The sequence below is a fragment of the Pipistrellus kuhlii genome, unplaced genomic scaffold (assembly GCF_014108245.1).
Source record: "Pipistrellus kuhlii isolate mPipKuh1 unplaced genomic scaffold, mPipKuh1.p scaffold_m20_p_7, whole genome shotgun sequence".
NCBI classification, from domain to species: Eukaryota; Metazoa; Chordata; class Mammalia; order Chiroptera; family Vespertilionidae; genus Pipistrellus; species Pipistrellus kuhlii.
The window spans coordinates 73,387,429-73,408,854 of NW_023425573.1; the positions used below are offsets into that span (position 1 = coordinate 73,387,429).

Below are 21,426 nucleotides of genomic sequence, written 5' to 3' on the forward strand. Positions count from 1 at the left end.
CCATCTGATGTCTTCCTACTTCCCATGAAACCTATGCTTTCGCTCCAATAAACCTCATAAAAAAGGATTTACACTCACTGTTTTTCTCTTCTTTTAACTAAATAACCAAAACTAAGATAGTTTGGTAGTTTTCCCTCTACTGCATCAGGATGGATTCTGAGTAATATGTAAATTACAGATGCCCTACAGATAACCTGTGTTCATCAATAGTAAGAGAAGCCTGTTTAAAGCACCCAAATATTATTTGGAGCAATTTGATACATGGTTTGAACTAAATGATCTTGGAGGACCCAGGAAACCTGCAGTTCTGAGGGTGTTTGGTTCTCAGAATATATCTACACTCAGTTTCATGCAAAATTCACCCTTTTTAATACTTCCATCACTTTTATCAGATACCTTGTCATTTATGACTTGAATTTAAACCAAGTGAGACAATTCCCAGCTCAATTTTCTCACTTGGTAGGAGAGAAGGCTGCTGATAACCTGTGTTGTAAAGCATGAATTGCTCACACCTCCTTCTAACTATATTCTTTTTTTGCAAATAAGAATATATAGTCAGTGGGCCCAGAGACACTATTAGAACAATTCCCTTGAACCTGAGCTAGGCAACAACCAAATCATTTCCATCTCTTGAAAACTAGGAAAATTAAGAAAGGTGAGAAATTCTCCAATTTTTCACCTGCAATTATCCTTATTTGGAATTTACCAAATTCTAGGTTGGAAAGCTTGGAAGATCCATTTGCTCATTAAGATGCTAGGAATGCATTTTATTTTATTTTATTTTATTTATTTATTTATTTAAAAAATATATATTTTATTGATTTTGTACAGAGAGGAAGGGAGAGAGATAGAGAGTTAGAAACATCGATGAGAGAGTCATTGATCAGCTGCCTCTTGCACACCCCCTACTGGGGATATGCCTGCAACCAAGGTACATGTCCTTGACCAGAATCGAACCAGGGACCCTTCAGTCCCCAAGCCGACGCTCTATCCATTGAGCCAAACCGGTTTCGGCTAGGAATGCATTTTATGCAGTTTCAGCTGCAGACCCCAAAGAGGCAGTTTGTGGGACAAATCTTTTCCTGATGCTCTGATTGAGAGAAAGATCAGTGTTTCTGTTCTCATTCTCCATAGAGATTCTGTACAACTAGAGGAGAGGTTTCCAGGGCTGCTTATTGACCCCATCTTGCTGGCTCATCATGAATGAAACCTGTGGAACAACACTAACTCTAGCATCAGAATCAGGTTCCCTAACCTGAGTTTTCAAAAGCCTCTGTGTGGAGTTGTTCAGGAATACCACATCTACTCATTTGACTTAGGTCCCTACCCTAGCCAGTTATATAACTTTGATTTTTGGCAAGCCAAATAATTTCACTGGGATAAGACATCTTTACAATTTCAGAATGAAATTCTCTTATCTTGCCAACACCATTATGTCCTTTCTTAGTAAAGTTGATACATTGGGTCAGGCTCCCTCCAAATGTCAAAAACTACTTTCTCTTTTCATAATTACTGGAATAAGTATGGAATGAAGAAAAAAAATCTTGCCATCTGAAGCCAAGCTTTGTAGGGAGATGTTAGATCACTTTTGGCAAGAGAGAAAGGCTCTCAGAACTGGGCTTAGATGTAAGAAATATGTGAAACTCACCCCTTTATGTGTTGATTTTTAATGATTATCTTCTCCCCTAAGGATTGATTAGTATTCTTTTCCATTGGCTATCTTTAGTTTCAACTTGTCCTGGGAAAGTGCCTGTTTCCACGCCTGACACCCATGACCCATAAACAAAGAATGAAGGTCATGTGCATGGGGGATGCCTATTAAAATACATCCTCCAAGAAAGATTAATCCCATGTAGAATTTTAGTTTTCTGTCATTTTAATATCTTAATCTTATTAAAAGTGAACTTATTCTCTAGCTGCATGGTTTATTCGGGAATTAAAAAGTATACCTTATTGGCTTCCAGTCAAAATGGCAGCATAGGTAAATGTGGTACTTATATCATCCTTCAACTACATAAAAATACAACTTAACTACAGAACAACCATCATTCAGAACCACCTGAAATCTAGCTGAATGGAAGTACTACAACTAAAGATATAAATAAGAAGCCACATGGAGACAGGTAGGAGGGGGTGTAGATGCTGAACAGGCTGGTCCTACACCCACCTGTGGTAGATAAAAATTGGAAGGGATATTTCATCTGTGGAGGTACCCCCTGAGGAGTGAGGGCTCCCCGTCCCACATCAGGCCCCTCATCCCAGTGTTTCAGTGCCAGGAAAAGACCTCCCCTGCTTGGTTGGGTAGTTCAGTTGGTTGGAGTGTTCTCATGATACACCAAGGTTGTGAGTTCTATCCCCAGTCAGGGCCCATAAAAGAAGCAACTAATGAATGCATAAATAAGTGGAACAACAAATTGCTATTTCTCTCTCTCTCTCTCTCTCTCTCTCTGAAATAAACCAATAATAATAAAAATAACAGTGATTGTGGCTGAGGAAGATGGAGGCTGCTGGAGTCACAAGCATTCTTCTTAAAAGGCTCACACTCATGGGCTTATTCAGACTCACTCCCTGAGTTCCAGTACTGGGGAAGCATCTCAAAGGGGACATATAGGAAGATACTGAAATGTCTGATCAGTATCAGGGAGAGAGCTGGAGGGGCAGCTTTCTCCCAGACAGAAGTGCTGGCAGGGGCCATTGGTTCTCTTCTGAGCCCCTTCTCCTACAAAGTAAGCAGATGGGCACCATATTTGAGTCTTTAGCAACTGCTATCCATACTCTGGTGATTTCCTGAGACGCTGATCCATCAACTTGGGGGTCCACCCAAGCTGTTTCCAGTGGCTTCTCCATACTAACGGCCTGTCTTGGCTCATGCTTCAGACTTTCCTCAAATCTCTCAAACAAGCAGGCTCTGGCCTTGATGTGTCCTGTAGCCTCCCTAAGTGACCCCAGATCCAGCCTAGTGGAAGCCAGTCTTGGTTTGCAGCTTGGCCTCTCCTGGGCACCTAGTAGCAGCCATTTATAGATGGCTTTGTAGATCGTGCCAGGTGGTCCTGGGCAGAACACAAAGGGTGGTTGTCTTTGGCCTGTACCTCCTGAAAGGCCCCAAAGCCCGTGCACCTGGTGGACAGCTTCAGATCACATTAAAACACTACCCAAGCACCTCCACAAGCAACACACTCATGGGGCAGACTCAGTGGGCACCAAAGACCCGCTGAAATAAGTCCTACTCCATGGGATCGGCCTCTGCACAGCTGATCCTCCACAGTGGTTGCAGCCAGTCCTTGCAACCCAATGGCCTTAGGTCAATCTGTCTCATTAACATGCCAATAGTAATCCAAGATTAACTACAAGAGGCTGGTGCACATAGCCCACACAAGGGAATGCACCTGGAGTGCCCAGCTTGGGTGAATGGAGAGGCTGTGCCACTGGGCCCTGTAAGACACATACTACACAAAGCCACTCTTCCACATCTGGGAGATGTAGCAGGTCTACTGAATATTTAGGAACAAACATAGGGAAGCAGCCAAAATGCAGACACAAAGAAACAGGTTCCAAACAAATGAACAGGATAAATATCCAGAAAAAGAACCAAACGAAATGGAGGCAAGCAAACTACCAGATAGTGACTTCAAAACAATGGTTATGGCCAAGCTGGTATGACTCAGTGGTTGAGTATTGTGACCTATTGACTAGGAGGTAATGGTTTGATTCCTGGTCATGGCACACATGCCCAGTTTGCAGGCTCGATTGTCAGTAGGGGGCATGAAGGAAGCAGCCCATCAATGATTCTCATCATTGATGTTTCTATCTATCCCTTTCACTTCCTCTCTGAAATCAATAAAAATATATTTTAAAAGGACAAAAACAATGATTGTAAGGATGTTCAAGGAACTTGTGAAATTTGAAGGAACTTAGTGAGAACTTCATCAGCATAAAAAAGTTATGGAATTCTGAAACACATCCAGCACAGCCAGCGGTGAACCTGAGGAGGGGTGATGAAGGATTAAAGAAGACAGACAATAGAATATAGTTGGGGCTAGGTGGATCACTTGTGCCTGGATGAGGACACAGACCAAGCCTGTAAGCTGAAGCTTTATTTTATAGTCAGAGCACACAAAGCAAAACAAGGGAAGTGATCAACATGTTTACAATGTTCTTGCAAATTTCACCTTGTTTTGGCAGCACTTGCTGCACCTCAGGCAGCCCATTAGCTACCTAGGAAGGAACAAGGGAGGAGTATAAGGTCGAGCTTAATTATACAGGAAGGCTCTGCCCTCCAAGCTGGGACTTGTTTGTGGCCCCACCACAGGTCAGTCTGAGGCTTGACCTTATTGCCACTTCCTACAGAACCCATAAAAAATAACCAGTCAGAAATGAAGGATACACTAACTGGAATGAAGAATAATTTACTTGGAATCAACAGTAGTGTAGATGTAGCTGAGAATCAAATCAGCAATGTGGAATATAAGAAAGCAAAAAAACACCCAATCAGAACAACAACAATGAAAGAATTTTAAAAATTAAGATAGTGTAAGGAGCCTCTGGGACAACTTTAAGTGTGCCAACATTAGCAATGGGTGCCAGGTGGAGAAGTGAGAGAGCAAGAAATTGAAAATCAATTAAAAAAGTAATGACAGAGAACTTCTCTAACCTAGTGAAGGAAATAGATATTCAAATCTGGAAGCATAGAAAGTCCCAAGCAAGTTGAACTCAGAGGCCCACACCAAGATACATTATAGTTAAAATGTAAAAAGTTAAAGACAAACAGACAATCTTAAAAGCAGCAAGAGAAAAGCAGTTAGATACCTACAAAGTTTCTCAAACTTTCTCAAAGTTTGCAGACCAGAAGGGATTGACAGGAAATATTCAAAGCAATAATAATGAAGAACCTACAATGAAGATTGCTCTACCCAGCAAAGCTATCATTTATAATTGAAGGACAAATGAGGAGCTTTTCTGACAAGAAAAAGCTAAAAGCAGTTCATCACCACCAAATCAGTATTCCATGAGATGTTAAAGGATTTTCTTTAAGAAAAAGAAGGAAAAAAAAGAAAGATCAAATAATATGAACAATAAAATGACAATAAATACATATCTATCAAAAATTGAATCTGAAAAGCAAAATAAATGAGCAAGCAGAACTGAAACAGACTCATAGATAGAACATTTAAAAATATATTTTTATTGATTTCAGAGAGGAAGGGAAAGGGAGAGAGAGATAGAAACATTAATGATGAGAGAGAATCATTGATTGGCTGTGTCCTGCACACCTTACACTGAAAATTGAGCCCTGACATGAACCATGACCTCCTGGTTCATAGGTCAACACTCAACCACTGAGCCATGCCATCTGGGAGATAGAGAGAATATTTTCATGGTGCCAGATGAGGATTTGGGTGAAAAGGGTGAAGGGATTAGGAAGTACATATTGGTAGTAAGCATAATAGTTATGGGGATGTAAGGTTCAGCATAAGGAATATTTGTATATACAGTGGTGCCTCGCATAAAGAACGCCTCGCACAGCGAACGCTGCACACAACGAACTTCATTTCATGATTCATTCAATGAACTTCGTTTCACACAACGAAGTCGCCCGAGCTTCCACGACTGCTTCGCCCGAGCTTCCACGATCGCTGCCAATGTATTGCATCCTTCCGCGCAGGCACTGCAGGCAGTCGTTAGTCACTGCACTTAACTTAAGCACGTATCTCGGCAATCGTTCTTCATTACGAATTAAATCACGCACGTATCACGGCAGTCGTCCTTTTAAGTTAAACTCAATATTTTTTTTATATCATGATGTATCTAAATAAAAATAATAACAAAAAATTTATCTTTTTTATGTCATCTTAGCATATTTTATGCTACAGAACGAATTATTTTTTTTAACATGTATTGTTATGGGAAAACGCGTTTCACATAACGAACTTTTCGCATAACAAACTTGCTCCTGGAACGAATTAAGTTCGTTGTGTGAGGCACCACTGTATGTAAAACCCTAATATGCAAATAGACTGAATGGCAGAACAACCGAACAACTGAACACTGGTCACTGTGATGTGCGCTGACCACCAGAGGGTGCATGTGGAACATGGAGGGCATTGGCAGCAGGCAGCAGAGCACATAACATGGCGGGCATCAGCTGAGGTGAGATGGTGGAGCAGATGAGTGGGGATACCATATCAAGGGGGGGCACCAGTTGCTGTCATCATCGCAAGCCTCTGGTGATTACTGAAATTTTTTTGCTCCCATGTGCCATGATCCTGCCTGGTGTTCACACCTGCTGCCAGCACTGGCCCCACATGCACCTGCACCTGGTGCTGGAGCCGCTGCTCGCACCCATTACTGGTGCCCATAGCTGGTCCTATGGCTCAGCACCATCAGTGGATGTGAGTGGTGGCTGCCAGCCCTGATTGCCCCTGAGGGCTTCTCCACTTCCCCGTGCAATCAGGGCAGTAGCCACCACTCGCACCCACTGACAGCGCTGGCCCACTTTACCTGCTGCTGGCACTAGCTCCAATCACTCTGCACCATCAGCAGGTGTGAGTAGGGCCTGCACCATCTGTGTATGGGAGTGGTAGCGTGAGTGGGGCTGCTGGCAGACAGAGGAATGGGGGCCGCAGTGGGAGGGCCTGGTGGGGTATGGAGTATTAGAACTGCCCCTGTGCACACCACAGCCTCGCCATCCACAGTTCCTTTTAAGGTGCATGAGTTCATGCACTGAGCCCCTAGTAGTCTGTAACATTCCAGTAACTATGTATGGTGTCAGATGGGTATGAGATTTATCTACTCACTGGGATGGACACCTGAAACCAATGTATGTCAACTCTAATTGAAAAATAAAAATAAATTATTTTAAAAAATGAATACAACTATTTAGGTAGCACTAGATTAAAACATCTCTACATTGACTGTGGTGTTAGCCCTGCAGCCCTATGAAGTTAGGCGGACAGGAGTTGGTACTTAGTGATTAGTCCGTATCATCCAGCAAATTACAAGATATTGCTTCTATGCATAATGAGGGGCAGTTACATATGGTGGGAAGGCTCTAAATAAAGGTCCAAATATCAGGGACATAGTTTTATTTTTAGCTTTGCTGGTAGTTTGCTGGCTGACTCAGCAACTTAAATTCATTTCTAACATAAAACCACTGGATAAGCCGGTCTCTAAAAGAGCAACAGAGCATTATGACTAAGGTTGGGATCCTGCCTGTGCTATTCAATTGCAGGTTGAATGTGGGCAAGTTCTTTATCTCTACTTGCCTTGTTGTTTGACCCATAAAAATGAGGATATTATGAGCTGATGTGAGGATTAAATAATCTAAGACATTATATAATCTAAGCACCTAGAAGAGATCTTAGCTCACAGTAAGTGTTAAAATGTTATTTAGCAACATCACCATCTAAAACCCCTCCAACCTGTGAAAGGACCTTGCCCTGCCAACCATGGAAATATATAAAAGGACTGGCTTTTCCAACATGGTTTCAGAAACCACATCTATGCCTGAAAAAGTTAGAAACTACAACATTATCTGATTAAAAGTTTATTCTTCCTCCTTTCAAGTAATACTAATAAAAATAAAAAATGTATAGACTTTGGTCAAATTAAGGGAGCCCTTTCTTACGGTAAGAGTGAATTTTGGTTGGAGGCGATCTAATGGGTACCAACAGACCTTATGACTTCTCCACACCCCCTTCCCCTGGCACTGGCCCCTGCTCAGCCTCTCCACATCTCAGGCGATGGCAACACATTCTCTGAGACCAGCTAAACCTAAATTAACTAAGGACACAATAGACAACATCAACATCAACATAAAGGTATAGGTGATGAATAGAAATCAAACGATGTGCCCTGAAGGTAGGGAATATATTTTTGCTTTAAGTGCCATGGAACAACCACAATAAACAAAGGAAACCACAATAAATTTCAAAACTAGAGGTCATTTTCTTTTCAGAATACAGTAAACTTAAAAATAAATTAAAAACCAGAATTTTAAGAAAGTTGTCATGTAAACAACTTCTGGGTTAAAGGGAAAGTACAAATCCAAATCACAGAATTTTAAAAATCAGTAAATTAAATTGATAATGAAAAGACTACATAATATGTTCTGTATCTAGAGGCTAGAACTAAAGCAACACTTACAGAAAATGTCATGGGCTAAAATAGAAAAGAAATAGTTATACAAGGTATGAAAGGAATGAAACTGAGAATCACCTCAAAAATTAGCAAAAAAAGAAAAATCCAAGGAAAGCAAAATGAACAAAAAAATAAATAAATAAAAGGAATAATGAATTGGATGTTAGGAGTTGGGGTTGACAGAGTAAATAAATGAATTCTTGGATCTTTGGAGCAAAATCAGTAAGATAGGTAAGCATTCTCAGAAACCAAGAAAGAGAGAACAAATGCAACAAATTAGTAACTAAATAAATAACAAGAAGGAAATAATGCAAGAAGCAAAGAAATTTTAAAAACAAGTTTGCATAACTTTATTTGAAAGAAGTGGATACTTTTCTAGAATATTATTTACAGGAACCAATTCCAGATTATCTAAATAAGCTAATTTTCATAGAAAAAGGATGAGAAAATTGTAAAGGAATTAATTTTTAAGAAGTACCATGGCTAGAAGTTTCCCAGGCAATTGAAACAAAGCTTAAAGAGTGGATGAGCTCATTATTTAAATTGTTCTAGAACACAGACAATGAAGAACAGCTTCCAAATTCTTTTCATCCAGCAAAGATAGCACTGATAACTGATGCTGTACAAAGAAGCAACGATGAATGAATCTCACACATGAATATTGATGCATAAATCCCAAGTAAAATATTAGCAATCAGAATGCAGCAGCACACTAACAGAATAATACTTCATGATCAAGTGCCGCTTATTCTAAGAACAAAAGACAGTTAATCAAAATAGACCTAAGGAGAAAAATCATATGATCACCTCTATAGATACTGAAGATGAATTTGACAAAATTCCACACAAGCTTGTATTTGCATAAAGAAACACTCGGAGGACAGTTGAGAAACTAATGAAATGGGTGGTCATGGGGCAGAGAGCGGGAGAAGGCAATGGGGCAGAGGCAAGCACGAGTGGGCAAGTTTCTCAATGTACCTTATATCGCTTTTCTTTAGAGCCATGTGATCCTTTTAGCCATTTGAAAATTAGAGCTCTTTGAAACTGACAAATATTATTATTTTTGCTACCATTGAATTCTATGCCAGGCACTTTGAACTGTGTTTTTGCTGAAAAATGAAGCTTCCAGTGAATCCCTTGTAGGTCAGAGGTCACCAAAATAAAGACCAAATGTGCTTGTCACTCTCCTAAACTGTCTCTCTGTGCCATCTTGACCATAGGATGTATGCTGATCTTGTTCTTGCTTTAGCACAAACTATCCTGCTCATGGGCTTTGATAAGTCCCAAGCCCACAATGCTGGTCTCTCTGCCTTTGATGAGAGGAATACAAAGCCCTAAAGGATATACTCAAGTCATTCTGGCACAGCCTGGCCTCCAATCATTTAAAAAAAAATCTTTATTGCTTAAAGCATTGCATATAGTATTACTAGTACATATGTCTCCTTTTCCCCCCATTGACCTCTTCCCGGCCACCCCCACCCCCCAGCACATGCTCTCACCCCCCTAGTGTCTGTGTTCCTTGGTGATGCTTATAGGCATTCATACAAATCTTTTGGTTGGTCTCTTACTACCCCCCCCCCCTTTCCCTCCCCCATTTCTTCCTTCTGAAGTTTGATGGTCTGTTCAGAGGTTCTCTGGTTCTGGCTCTATTTTGGTTCATCAGTTATTTTGTTCATTATATTCCACAAATGAGTGAGATCATGTGATATTTATCTTTCTCTCACTGGCTTATTTTGCTTAGCATAATGCTCTCTAGGTCCATCCATGCTATTGCAAATAGTAGGAGTTCTTTCTTTTTTTACAGCAGTGTAGTATTCCATTGTGTAGATGTACCACAGCTTTTTAATCCACTCACTGCTGATGGCTGTTTCCAAATCTTAGGTATTGTAAATTGTGCTGCTATGAATATAAGAGTGCATATGTCCTTTCTGATTTCTTGGGATGTATTCCTAAAAGTCAAATGGGAGTTCCATTTTTAATATTTTGAGGAAATTCCATACTGTCTTCCGCAGTGGCTGCACCAATCTTCATTCCCACCAGCAATGCATGAGGGTTCCTTTTTCTCTGCATCCTCACTAGCACTTGTCGTTTGTCGATTTGTTGATGATAGCCATTCTGACAGGTGTGAGATGGTACCTCGTTGTCGTTTTGATTTGCATCTCTCAGATGATTAGTGACTTTGAGCATATTTATACATATCTCTTGGCCTTCTGTATGTCCACTTTCAATAAGTGTCTATTTAAGTCCTTTGCCCATTTTTTAATTGGATTGTTTATCTTCCTTTTGTTAAGATGTATGAGTTCCTATAAATTTTGGAGATTAGGCCCTTATTGGATATAACATTGGCAAATACATTCTCCCGTGTGGCAATCTTTCTATTACATGTAGCTACCTTCCTAGAAAGGAACAGTGAAGTGGTTAAATGGGCCGTGTTGCTCAGGACTATAGAAAGGGTCCTTGGAAACCCACTCCAGCATGCTACAGGCATTGCCCCTCATTCATCAAAGACCTACTTTGTCCTGGCACCAGGGACACAGAGCTAAATGATTCTTCCCCTTCCTGCAGAGAACTCAGCCTAGAAGGGGACACAGGCTGGGCTACCTACTAATACCTGCTCCTGCAGACACACACAAAAGTCACAGAAAGACGCAGCCAGGGAGCTCCAGCCAGCCAAGCCTTACCAAGTTTTTATGGGGAAGTTGGAGCTGCAAGGCAAAGAGAACTCAGAGTGAGAGCAAGAGGCCTTGGCTCAAGTCTCCTTTCTGCTGGAAAGGCCCTCCACCCCCTCTCCAACCCCTCTAGCCCTCAAGTCCCCTCCACAAAGACAAGTCAGGGAGGGCACCCTCTGCCCTTCTGTCCCACACAGACTGGTGTGCTTCATGGTGTCCGCCATGCACCCCTGGGACTTTGCCCATTCCTTGGCATCCAGTTGTTGCTTGGTAAATATTTCTCAAGTGAATAAATGAGTTGTAAGTTATGTTTTTTAAGGAAAGCTGGCCAGGAAGTTTTGCCTCAGCGTGTCCTCTTTCTTGGGATAAATCTCTCTGGCAAGCAAGAAAACCATTCATGTGCTTATTCATTTCTGAAAGGGACTATGTGGGGCAGAGTGTTTGAGGGCAAGACTAACCTTAAAATACTTGGAAACAGTAATGCCCTGACCTGAGTCCACTTAATTATTTTTGTTTTCTTTGCTCTGCTTCCTCTCTGCTCTTCACTCCCCACACAGAACTTCTCCTCTCCCCATAAACCATAGCAAGGATATCAAGGGAGTGGTTGTTTAGGTGCAAACACACTTCAAAGGGCTGCCTGGAGATTCTCCTCTTGGCGGGTAGTACGCATAAGCCCCATTGCTATTTACTTACTGCCTGATCTCCAGCTGCTCGCTGAACTTCTCAGGCCTTAGTTTCTCCCTCTATAAAAGAGAAATGTCATTTCTACTCTGTTTATTGGCCATGTGTGTAAAACTCATAACACAACACCTGGTACACAATAGCTGCTCAATAAACAAGAGAGGAGACTCTCATTTCATAATAGTGGTTGTTATTATTATTGGTGATGGTGATGGTGCGCTTATTGGCTCATTCCTCAGCCTCAGCACATTACAAATACCAATCAGCAGAGCCTCCTCCTTCATTCTATTATGTCTATGTGTGCAGGGAGCAGTGATGAGTAAACAAAGATATTGAGAAATTAATTGAACATACTAAATGAGTGGGCAGTGAAATGGAAATCTTGGAAAATGAAGGCTGGAAAAAATACAACCAAGTCGCAAGGGACAGCACTGCCATTTAGATATCAAAGCCTGGGTTTAAGGACTCGGGACTCTGTTGGGAGGAAATTCCTGGTGTCTGACCCAAAACCTTAAGCTTCAACTTGCTTTGACTCCTTGGGCAGACTCTCACTGTTTTCTTCCTTCCTCTCTGCTCACCTTTGTCAGTGCCTCTGGGCTCTGCTTCCTATGCCCTTTTGTAAATGTTGGCGCCTTCCAGATCTTCCTCCTCAGGGTCTGCTGCATCCACCCTGACCCACCGCCATCCAGACCAGGACCCAGTAGTCACTCTTGATTCCTCTTCTTTCTCTTTCATTCCCCTGAATCTTAATACCGGTAGTTATCAGACTTTCCATCCCCCCTGGCTCAGTCTACTTTCAGACACTAGTAACCGCAGCTAGACTTCCTGGTGGCCCCCAAATGTCTCTCTGCTCTTAACTACCACCCATCCCTTTCCCAATACATCCTTCACCCTGCAGTCAGCGTGACCCTTTCAACACAGTCTCTGCTACCCTCAGATAACAGTCAGGGCCCTGAGGCATGGTGCCCAAGGCCCTTCAGGACCTGTATCTTATTCACCTTTCCAACCATATCCTGCTACCTCCCATTTTTCTCTCCCTGACCCTCCCACACTGCAGGACCAAAGCTCTGCTCTCATCCCTCAGCATCTTTTCCCACATGCTCCTCTTGCTGGGCACACCTTCCCCCACCTCCTTACCAGAACTCAGCTCAGGGACCATCTCTAAGAAACCTTTGCTGACAACACCTCACCCCTCACTCAATTTACTCTTCTTTATTGCCCCCAAACATCAAGTACACTAACAGTATCATAACACTCATAACACTTATGACATCGGGTTATGGTTACCTAACTGTCCAGCTCCCTGTATGAGGTAATGCTGAAAAGTGGGGGCTCCAAAGCCACCTCACATGTCATGTGCTGATGTTACCACCCATTAGCTATGGGGCCTGGTACAAGTTTCTTATTTCCTCTGTGCTTCATTTTCCCCACCTGCAAAATGAGAGAGTGATCATGGTGCCTGCTTCTCAGGTTGTGGTGTGGATAAAATGAGCTCATGAAGTGGTCTGGGGACAGAGTGTGGTGCACGACTGCCCTTGCAGTGTTACCCATTATTATTCGACTGTGATCGCTTGAGGGCAAGGCTCTGCTTTAGTCACCTCTGAATCCTCCATCTCCATACTAAGCCCTGGTGCTGACCTGATGACCAGTTTGTTGGAAGAGTAAACAGTGGAGATAAATTCAAACCAGTTGTTCTGACTTTAATACTCATGCTTTTGGAATTTGGGGGTTTCAATGGCTGAGAGTTTGGTCAGCATCTTCTTAGTCTAGAATAGGGGTGTCGAACTCAATCAGAGAAGGGGCCAAAATCTAAAATCCAGCCTAAATCGCGGGCCGAATGGTTTACTGAACAGTCATAAACTGTCATTGTGATGGAAACGCAGTGGAGTGCAGTGATGACAGCTTGGTGCAGGCCACATTGCAAGGCCTGGCGGGACGGATTTGGCCCACGGGCCTTGTGTTTGACACATGTGGTCTAGAAGTTCCTTTTCCAGATGTTGGTTGGCAAACTCATGCTTGTACTTTAATTTTCAGCTTCAAAGTCTCTGCCTTCCTGACCCTTGCCTGCTGTCCCAATGGTGTGATCTGTGCCACCCATGGCATTTCTCTCATTTTCTGGTGTATTCAGCACTCTGTGAGCTCTTTATAGGCAGGGCCATTTATGATTTATATCAGTATCTCCCATGCCTAGCATGGCACTGGCCTGTGAAGGTGATGGGACTAAAATTACCTGAAACTTGGTTTCTTCAGCATGTGGTGTGCTAACAGGGCGGCATATGATGTGGACCATAGGTACAGGTGTACTGTGGATGTGGGGGCTGGGCAGGACTCCACCCTCGTATCTCAACCTTCCCCAGTGAGACATCGGTGGCACCTCTGGGGAGAGCTAGACACAGCCCCACTTCCCACCTTCTAGCACCATCCTGGCTCCACCTCCATGAGAAGATCTGCAGGCTTGAGGTAGGTTTGCTGTAGGTAACCATGAGCAGCTGTCTGTGCAGCTCCTTCACCCCCATCTTTCCAAAAGAGTAAAGAAAAGAAAAATGTGCTTTGTCCTTTCAAAAGGCTAGAAAACCCTTTTGAGCCTTCATGCTAAATGTATGTCTTCAAACTCCATGATATGATTTATCTTCAGGAAACAAAGAAATGCTTTGTATTCATAATATTTTCTCCTCCTCAAAGTCTGGCTCTCCATAGATTACAAGTCTCAGTGACCTCAGTCAGCAGCATCTCACTCAGGACAATCATGAGGCTGTGGATCACAAATGAGGCACTGGTGCTTTCCTGTCATGGTTGCAGAGTGTTAGCAATTGACACTGGTGCTAAGAATTCAGTTTCCCAGGGCTATCTGATGAGAATGGACAGATCATTTTAAGCAGTTTTGGAAACTGTATCAACTAATCTTTTTGAGCCTTGATATCCTTATCTATAAAATAAAGACCCTATTAATGTTTTGCAGAGTAATTGTAAAGACAAAATGATGAAAATGGATATGGTTATTGCCCTCAAGGAACCTCTTTTCAGTCAAACTGAGAGCCGAGTCTTTGGCAGATCAGTGTGATTGGGGCTCATGGTGGACTGTATTAATGGTTCCCATCTTCCCGCTATATCTATGCTCATCGCCACACATCTCTGACTCTGAGCTCAGTTTTGTGACTTATTTTGGCCAAGGCATAGTGTGCTATTTCTGAGACTGGAGCTCAAGACCCTTTGCATGTTTCACTTTTCCTCCGGTACTGCTTCTTTCATTCTGAGGGCATGCCTGAGCCAGCCCCACTGATTCCAGAGGAGGATGAGAGACACATGAAGCAGAGCTGAGTCACTCAAAGGCAGCCTTGATCCACCAGACCCTAACCAAGCTGAGATTCCAGCTGAGAGCATCAAAGCTGTCCTGCCAAGCCCAGTTTGGATCATTGCTGGGCCCTGCAGATGTGTGAGGAAATCAATGTTTGTTGTTTTAGCTTCTGAGGTTTAGTGTTCTTTTGTTGTTGTTGTTACACAATAATAGTTACATGATACCTGATACCATGTGTCATATCACTGGGAATAATAATGGGATTGAGAACCCACAGGCTGGTTGGGCATGAGTAGTTCTTTATGAATAGTTCACCATAAGTGTGTTTATAGGATCGGTCCTTTTGGTATGAAATCTTGTTTGTAAAAAGTCAGATTTTCAAATAAGCTTTGTGATTAAAGAAGTATTCCCAGGTGATAAATAGCAATAGAAAGAAAGTACATGTAAAAGAGTTCCTCTTTTAGATCAACAAATTACCCTAGTCTCTGTACAACTAATCAGGATTTTTCTTGTCTGTTCTCTCCTATCCCTCACTTGCTATTTATATTTGAAGGACTATCATATAATTAGTGTTAAAGATCAATGTTAACTAAAATAAGGCATCAAATACTTTTCTTATCCAACATGTTACATATCATGTATCTCACTATTCATTTGGGAAAAAAATTATTATAAATTCTTTGTCTATTAGTCTCCAGCAAACAATGTCAGATTTAATTAGTTACTGTCACTCTTTGAAGTTTTGTGGGAATATTGTTATTAGTGAAATTGTGCTGTGTACCAACTTTGTTTACATAATTCTCCCTTTGTTCATAAATTCCTCTTGAATGCCCTTCATAGGACCTAAAATGTTATAAACCATATTCACATTGATGTTTTCATCCTATTTTACCACTGATCTCAATCTTAGCTGCCTAATAGCATGAGTTTGGCCATTAATCAACCTGGAGATTAGCCTAGTCTGGCTAGTTGCTGAGTGGCCCTAATAAAATTAAACTCTCTGAACCTCTGTTGCTTAATTTCTAATTGGAGTAAAAAGTATTTAACCCATGATTGTTGTGAGTATCAACTAGGATGACAGATTAAAGCACCCAACACAATGACTAGCACATAATCACACTAAATTAATATTAGTTTTCCATTTTTGAGTCTGAGGAACAGAAATAAAAAATACCAAAGAAGAGTGAACACAGGTGAAGGGACGTGCAGGACAACATCAAGCAGACCTACATATATACTGTGGGAGAGAAAGAAAGGAAAGCAGATAAAAAGGCAAAGAATGTTTGAAAGAATAATGGTAAAATTGAAAAAGAAATTGTTTTCTCACATGATTCAATGTTGCTTAATATGATATCCAAGCTCTAGCACATGTGATCATTCCAACCCTGCAAAAGGCCTTAAAGATTACTGATATAAGAATGCAGGCAGACTGTTAGGGTTCATACTAAGGGCTGAAGAGGTACAAGATGGCCATGATGTGGTAAGGGAAGTTGGCAAGTGCTCCTTGAAGGGGCGGATCAATAAGGTAACTTAAGATAGGCAACGTGGATGGGACGAGGTGAGAAGAAGAGAGGGGAAGATCCGCAGGAATGATGTATTTAGTGCTTGGACACTGAAAAGATGTGCACTGGGGACTTGAGTTCTGAGGGCATAATTTCATAGAGGTAAGGGGCATTTTGAGGCCTCTCAAAAGATAATCTCTAAAATGACAAAAGAGCTGACAAGTAGGCCCAATGAAGAGAGCAAAAGGAAACCGGGGCTAATAAGTTGCTTAGGAAATGATGGTCTCTACATCTGGGTAGATTAGTGGGGTAAAGAGTAGGAGTCAGTGGGTCTCTGGACTAGGTTTCAGAAAAGCTGTGGCTGATCTAGCATGACTTCTTACTGCCTCAGCAAATAAAGGCATTAAGTTAGAGATTCCAAGTTGAAATATTTGCATGTGCCAGGCAGGTCATATGACAACTTATTTGGTATGAATGTACACTCATAGCAAATGATGGGTTAGGGTAGAGCACATAAAGGCACTTTGATTCAGTTAAAACAGAACACTGGGCCCGTCATACAAAATTAGTCCAAGAGTTTTCCATGTTCTGGACTATGTGTTCCCATATCTTTGAGACACTATTTAAGATTCTTGTCTTGAGTTGTGTTGGGTTCAGGTCCTCCAAGAACCAGCCTCTAAGTATTAGGCACATAAAAGATCACTACATAATACTAAAGGGATAGATCCAACAAGATCCAACCCTGGTAAACATATATACACCCAATATAGGAGCACCTAAATATACAAAAATACTTCTGTAGGGCTTTAAGGGAGAGATCGAAGACAATACAGTCATAGTAGGGGACTTTAACACCCTGCTGACTTCACTGGAAGATCTTCCAGACAAAAACTCAACAAGGAAACAGTGACTCTAAAGGACACACTGGATCAGATGGATTTAATTGACATTTATGGAACATTTCACCCCAAAGCTGCAGAATACACATTCTTCTCAAGTGCACATGGATCATTCACAAATATAGACCACATGTTAGGACACAAAACAAGTTTCTACAAGTTCAAGAAGATTGAAATCATATCAAGCATTTTCTTAGATCACAGTGAATGGAATTAGAAATCAACTACAGTAAAAACACCCCCAAACATTCAAACACATGGAGCTAAGTAGCATGTTATTAAACAATGAATAGGTTACCAATGAGATCATGAAAGCAGTCAACAACTTCCTGGAAACAAATGAAAATGAACACACAGCAACCCCAAATCTCTGGGACACAGCAAAAGCAGTCAGGAGAGGGAAGTTCATAGCACTACAGGCCTACCTCAAAAACAAGAAAAAACTGGTAATAAGTTATCTAACCCTACAACTTAAAGAACTAGAAAGAGAATATTAAGAAAAGTTCAGGATAACTAGAAGGAAGGAAATAATAAATTTTAGAGCAGAAATCAATGACAGAGAGACTAAAAAAATAACTAATGAAACTAAGAGAGCTGGTTCTTTGAAAGGATAAACAAGATTGAAGAATGGTTAGCCATACTCATCAATAAACAAAGAGAGAGGACCTAAATAAATAAAATCAGAAACGAAAACAGAGAAATAACCACTGACATCACAGAAATACAAGGATTGTAAGAAAATGCTATGAACAATTATATGCCAACGAGCTGGATAATGTAGATGAAATGGTCAAATTCCTAGAAAAATACAATCTCCCAAAACTGAATCAGGAAGAATCAGAAAACCTGAATAGGCCAATATCAACTGATGAAATAGAGCAGTTAAAAAACAAAAACAAAAACAAAACTCCTAGCAAACAAAAGCCAGGGTCCAGACGGCTTCATAGGGAAGTTTTAGCAAAAATTCAAAGAGAAACTAACACCTATACTCCTCACACTATTCAAAGGTCTGCTTGCTTGAACCATGGGTGTCTTGACGGTGGTTATCATCTGGACTGCGGGCCAGTTGTTTTTCTTTCACCACATTTAAAAGGCTTCTTTTCTGAGGACTTCATAAACTTAAGAGAAATATTGAGTGGAGACAAACCCCTGGCTAACTTGCTAACAATGGGCTTTAGACAGTACACATGTGCAGTGACTGGATGCAAAAGTGACTACAGCAGGTGTTAACTGCCGCTGAATCTCACTCAATCCTGTATAACTCTTAGTGTGCGTCCCCTGAATTTTCTTCTACAATACATCGTCCCATGTGGAATCAGGTCAGTTCACAATGGGCTGGTCATGGCCTCCATAAAAGTTTATATGCTGACTGCACAGGCTCCTCACCCAGCTGCAAGTGCTTGAGATGGGGATAGAGAGTGCCTCGCGGACAGCCGTGTCCTGGAGCATTTGCTGTGATTGCCCCACTAGGCATATGTGGAGCTGAATGAATCTTCTTTGCAGCTGCCTGCATCACTGTCTACACAGGGTCTTTCTGTGCATGGCCTGCTGCAATAATTTTGTGGCTTCTCCTTACTTTTGGCTGGAGCAACTCCTGTGTTGAGTGCCACCTTATAAATCTCCAATCATTACTAAAAAATATTTTTTTCCCCCCTGAAGACTTCCTGTATTTCATTGCCAAATGTTATCTGTGCCTATAGCCACTCTGTGATGCCAAATCCTTTTGCAACATGGATGATTTGACCATTCTGAGCCCAATTATGAATGATCTCCTCGAAGGGAATTCTTCCACGTGATTGCTCAAATGTTGGCATGATTGCATTGTGTAATTCATTTTTTGCTTCTTTCTAGCTTCCAATAGTTGTTGGGAATTCTTGGCATTACTTGGCTTGTAGCTGAATCATTCTAATTTCTGCCTCTATCTTCACATGTCTGTCTTCCTCTGTGTGTGTCATCTATATTTTCACATGACTTTTCCACGAGGGCACCAGTTATTGGATGTAGCTAGAGCCCATTCTAATACAGTCTGACCTCTTCTTAATTAATTACATCTGCAAAGACCCTATTTCCAAATAATGTCACATGTGGAGGTTCTGGGTGGATAGGAATTTGGGGGGTACACTAGTCAACCCATTGAGCTTACAGTTTGCGAGATTTTGGATCCATTTCCTTTTCCAGGCACCCCTATTTCTGCTCCCTAACTGGGGCCTTTCTAAGAATAAAGTCCCACAGAGGTGCCTACAATTCCCCAAGTCTGAAATTTGGAGGAGTTCAGAATGTGAGTACAGTAACTGGGTTCTGTCCCTGGTACTGCTATAATTAGGTTACCTTTATTCCTCTCTGAGTCATTAACTTTAAAAACTGCTGGTTCGACCCGTGACAACCAGTGATACATCATCTTTAACCAGTGTGCATCACCATGAAAAAATACTGTTCAAGTACTAATTTATTGCTCCGTGACACAAATGGTGCATCTCAAACAAACTCAGCCAATTTTAGGATGATTTCTGGGCTTTTAAAAAGGCTTCTTCTGCCAGCTTTTGGAAAAGGTTGCTTTGGAGATTATTATTTTCTGTTTCAGGACAAACCCATGAATTTGGCCCCTTAATGTTAGCTATAGTGAGACGATGCATCACTTGTCCATAAAACTTGAATACTTGGGTGTCAGAAGTGATTTTTCTGAAGTTAACTTTTCCCATACTTGGAGTTATCAGTTTCTGTCGTGCTGGTGTGTATTTCAGTTGAGGTTTTATTACATTGTGTTGGCAGCACATTATGTTTTTTACACATGGATTTGATTGAGAAATGAAACTGGAATAAGAATGAGGTAGCAGAAGCATCTGCTGCATATTGCTGTTGTCAATCAGCCTGATTGATTAAATATGGTGGCACACTTTTTTATTAAAATGGAATACTTCTCTTGAAAAGGTATATTATGCCAATAGATTATATGACTTCCCTCAAGAATGTGCCCAAGGAACTGGCCCTGTGGAGGAGGACAGTAACTACCGATCGCTGGGACAAACTGGAGAGTTCAGATCAGATGTGGCTGGCTTTGCAAATTTAAATGTGGTAGTGTATGGAAGGAGTGGCCCAACATTTTCCCCTGTAAAATTCCTGAGTTTGACTGGGTCTCCAGACACTGTTCATTCATTTGCTGATGTCCTGGAGCCCACTTGGTTGTCAGGCCACTGGCATGACCCGATGTTTGAAATAAGAGCAAATATTCTGCCTGATGGACTGAAGTTCCGCTTCTCTCCTTTTCCATTCCAATCTATTTGAGCTGTCCGCCTGTTTATAAAGCAGGAAAACTGACACCCAAACAGAGACAAGAACAAAGATTCTGGAGAATGAGTGTAGATAGATCATACCATTGACCTGGATCAAGACCCAGCAAACGTTCTCTCTGTGTGCAAAACACTGACTTTTTGAGCAGCTTCAAAGAGGAAGTGGTGAGGGGTTGGTATTAGACCATCACCACGCAAAGAGGTGAAGCTGGAAACCAGGACTGCTCCCTGGGGGACAAAGCAATAATTTAATAGGTCCCATTCAGTGTTTTTCTTCTCCTTTTTTTTTTTTTTTTTTTTTTTATTTTGGTTATCCTCATTGGAGGATAGATACTTTTTTTTTCTATTGATTTTTATTTTTATTTTTGAGAGAATGAGACGGGGAGGGGGAGAGTGAGAAAAAAACATCGATGTGGGTCTGGGGATCGAATCTGCAACCCAGGTACATGCCCTTGACCAGGAATTGAATCTACAACCATTTGGTGTACAGGTTGACGCTCTAATCCAGTGGTTCGCAACCTTTCTAATGCCATGCCCCTTTAATACAGTTCCTCATGTTGTAGTGACCCCCGACCATAAAATTATTTTTTTTGCCACTTTATAACTGTAATTTTGCTACTGTTAATGAATCATAATATAAATATCTGTGTTTTCCCATGGTCTTAGGCTACCCTGCTAGCGGTTCTCAACCTGTGCTTCTCAACCTGTAGGCTAAGCAATGCTGGCCGGAGACTGTTCAGGTTTTTACTTGTTTCTTTTTAATATTTATTATTTTTTAATTAGAGTTGAGTTATAGTATAGTTTCAGGTGCACAACCCAGTGATTAGACATTTATATAATTTACAAAGTGATCAGTCTTAATGCGCGTGATTTTTTGCTTCACTGTGTCACTTTCCCTGGCTGGGGCTGAGTCTTGGAGTGTTGAAGCCCCCCCCCCCCCCCCCTTCCCCAGTCAGC

The 21,426-nt window shown here is 41.5% G+C and overlaps 1 long non-coding RNA gene across 1 annotated transcript; it reads right to left on the reverse strand.

Moving 5' to 3' along the window:
- Positions 1–10,887: 10,887 nt before the first annotated feature.
- On the reverse strand, positions 10,888–21,106 carry LOC118709521. Its single transcript, XR_004985030.1, has 3 exons — positions 20,966–21,106; positions 12,039–12,044; positions 10,888–10,898 (listed from the first exon to the last, which is right to left on the reverse strand). It is a non-coding gene; the product is annotated as an uncharacterized LOC118709521 (long non-coding RNA).
- Between the last annotated feature and the right edge of the window lie 320 nt (positions 21,107–21,426).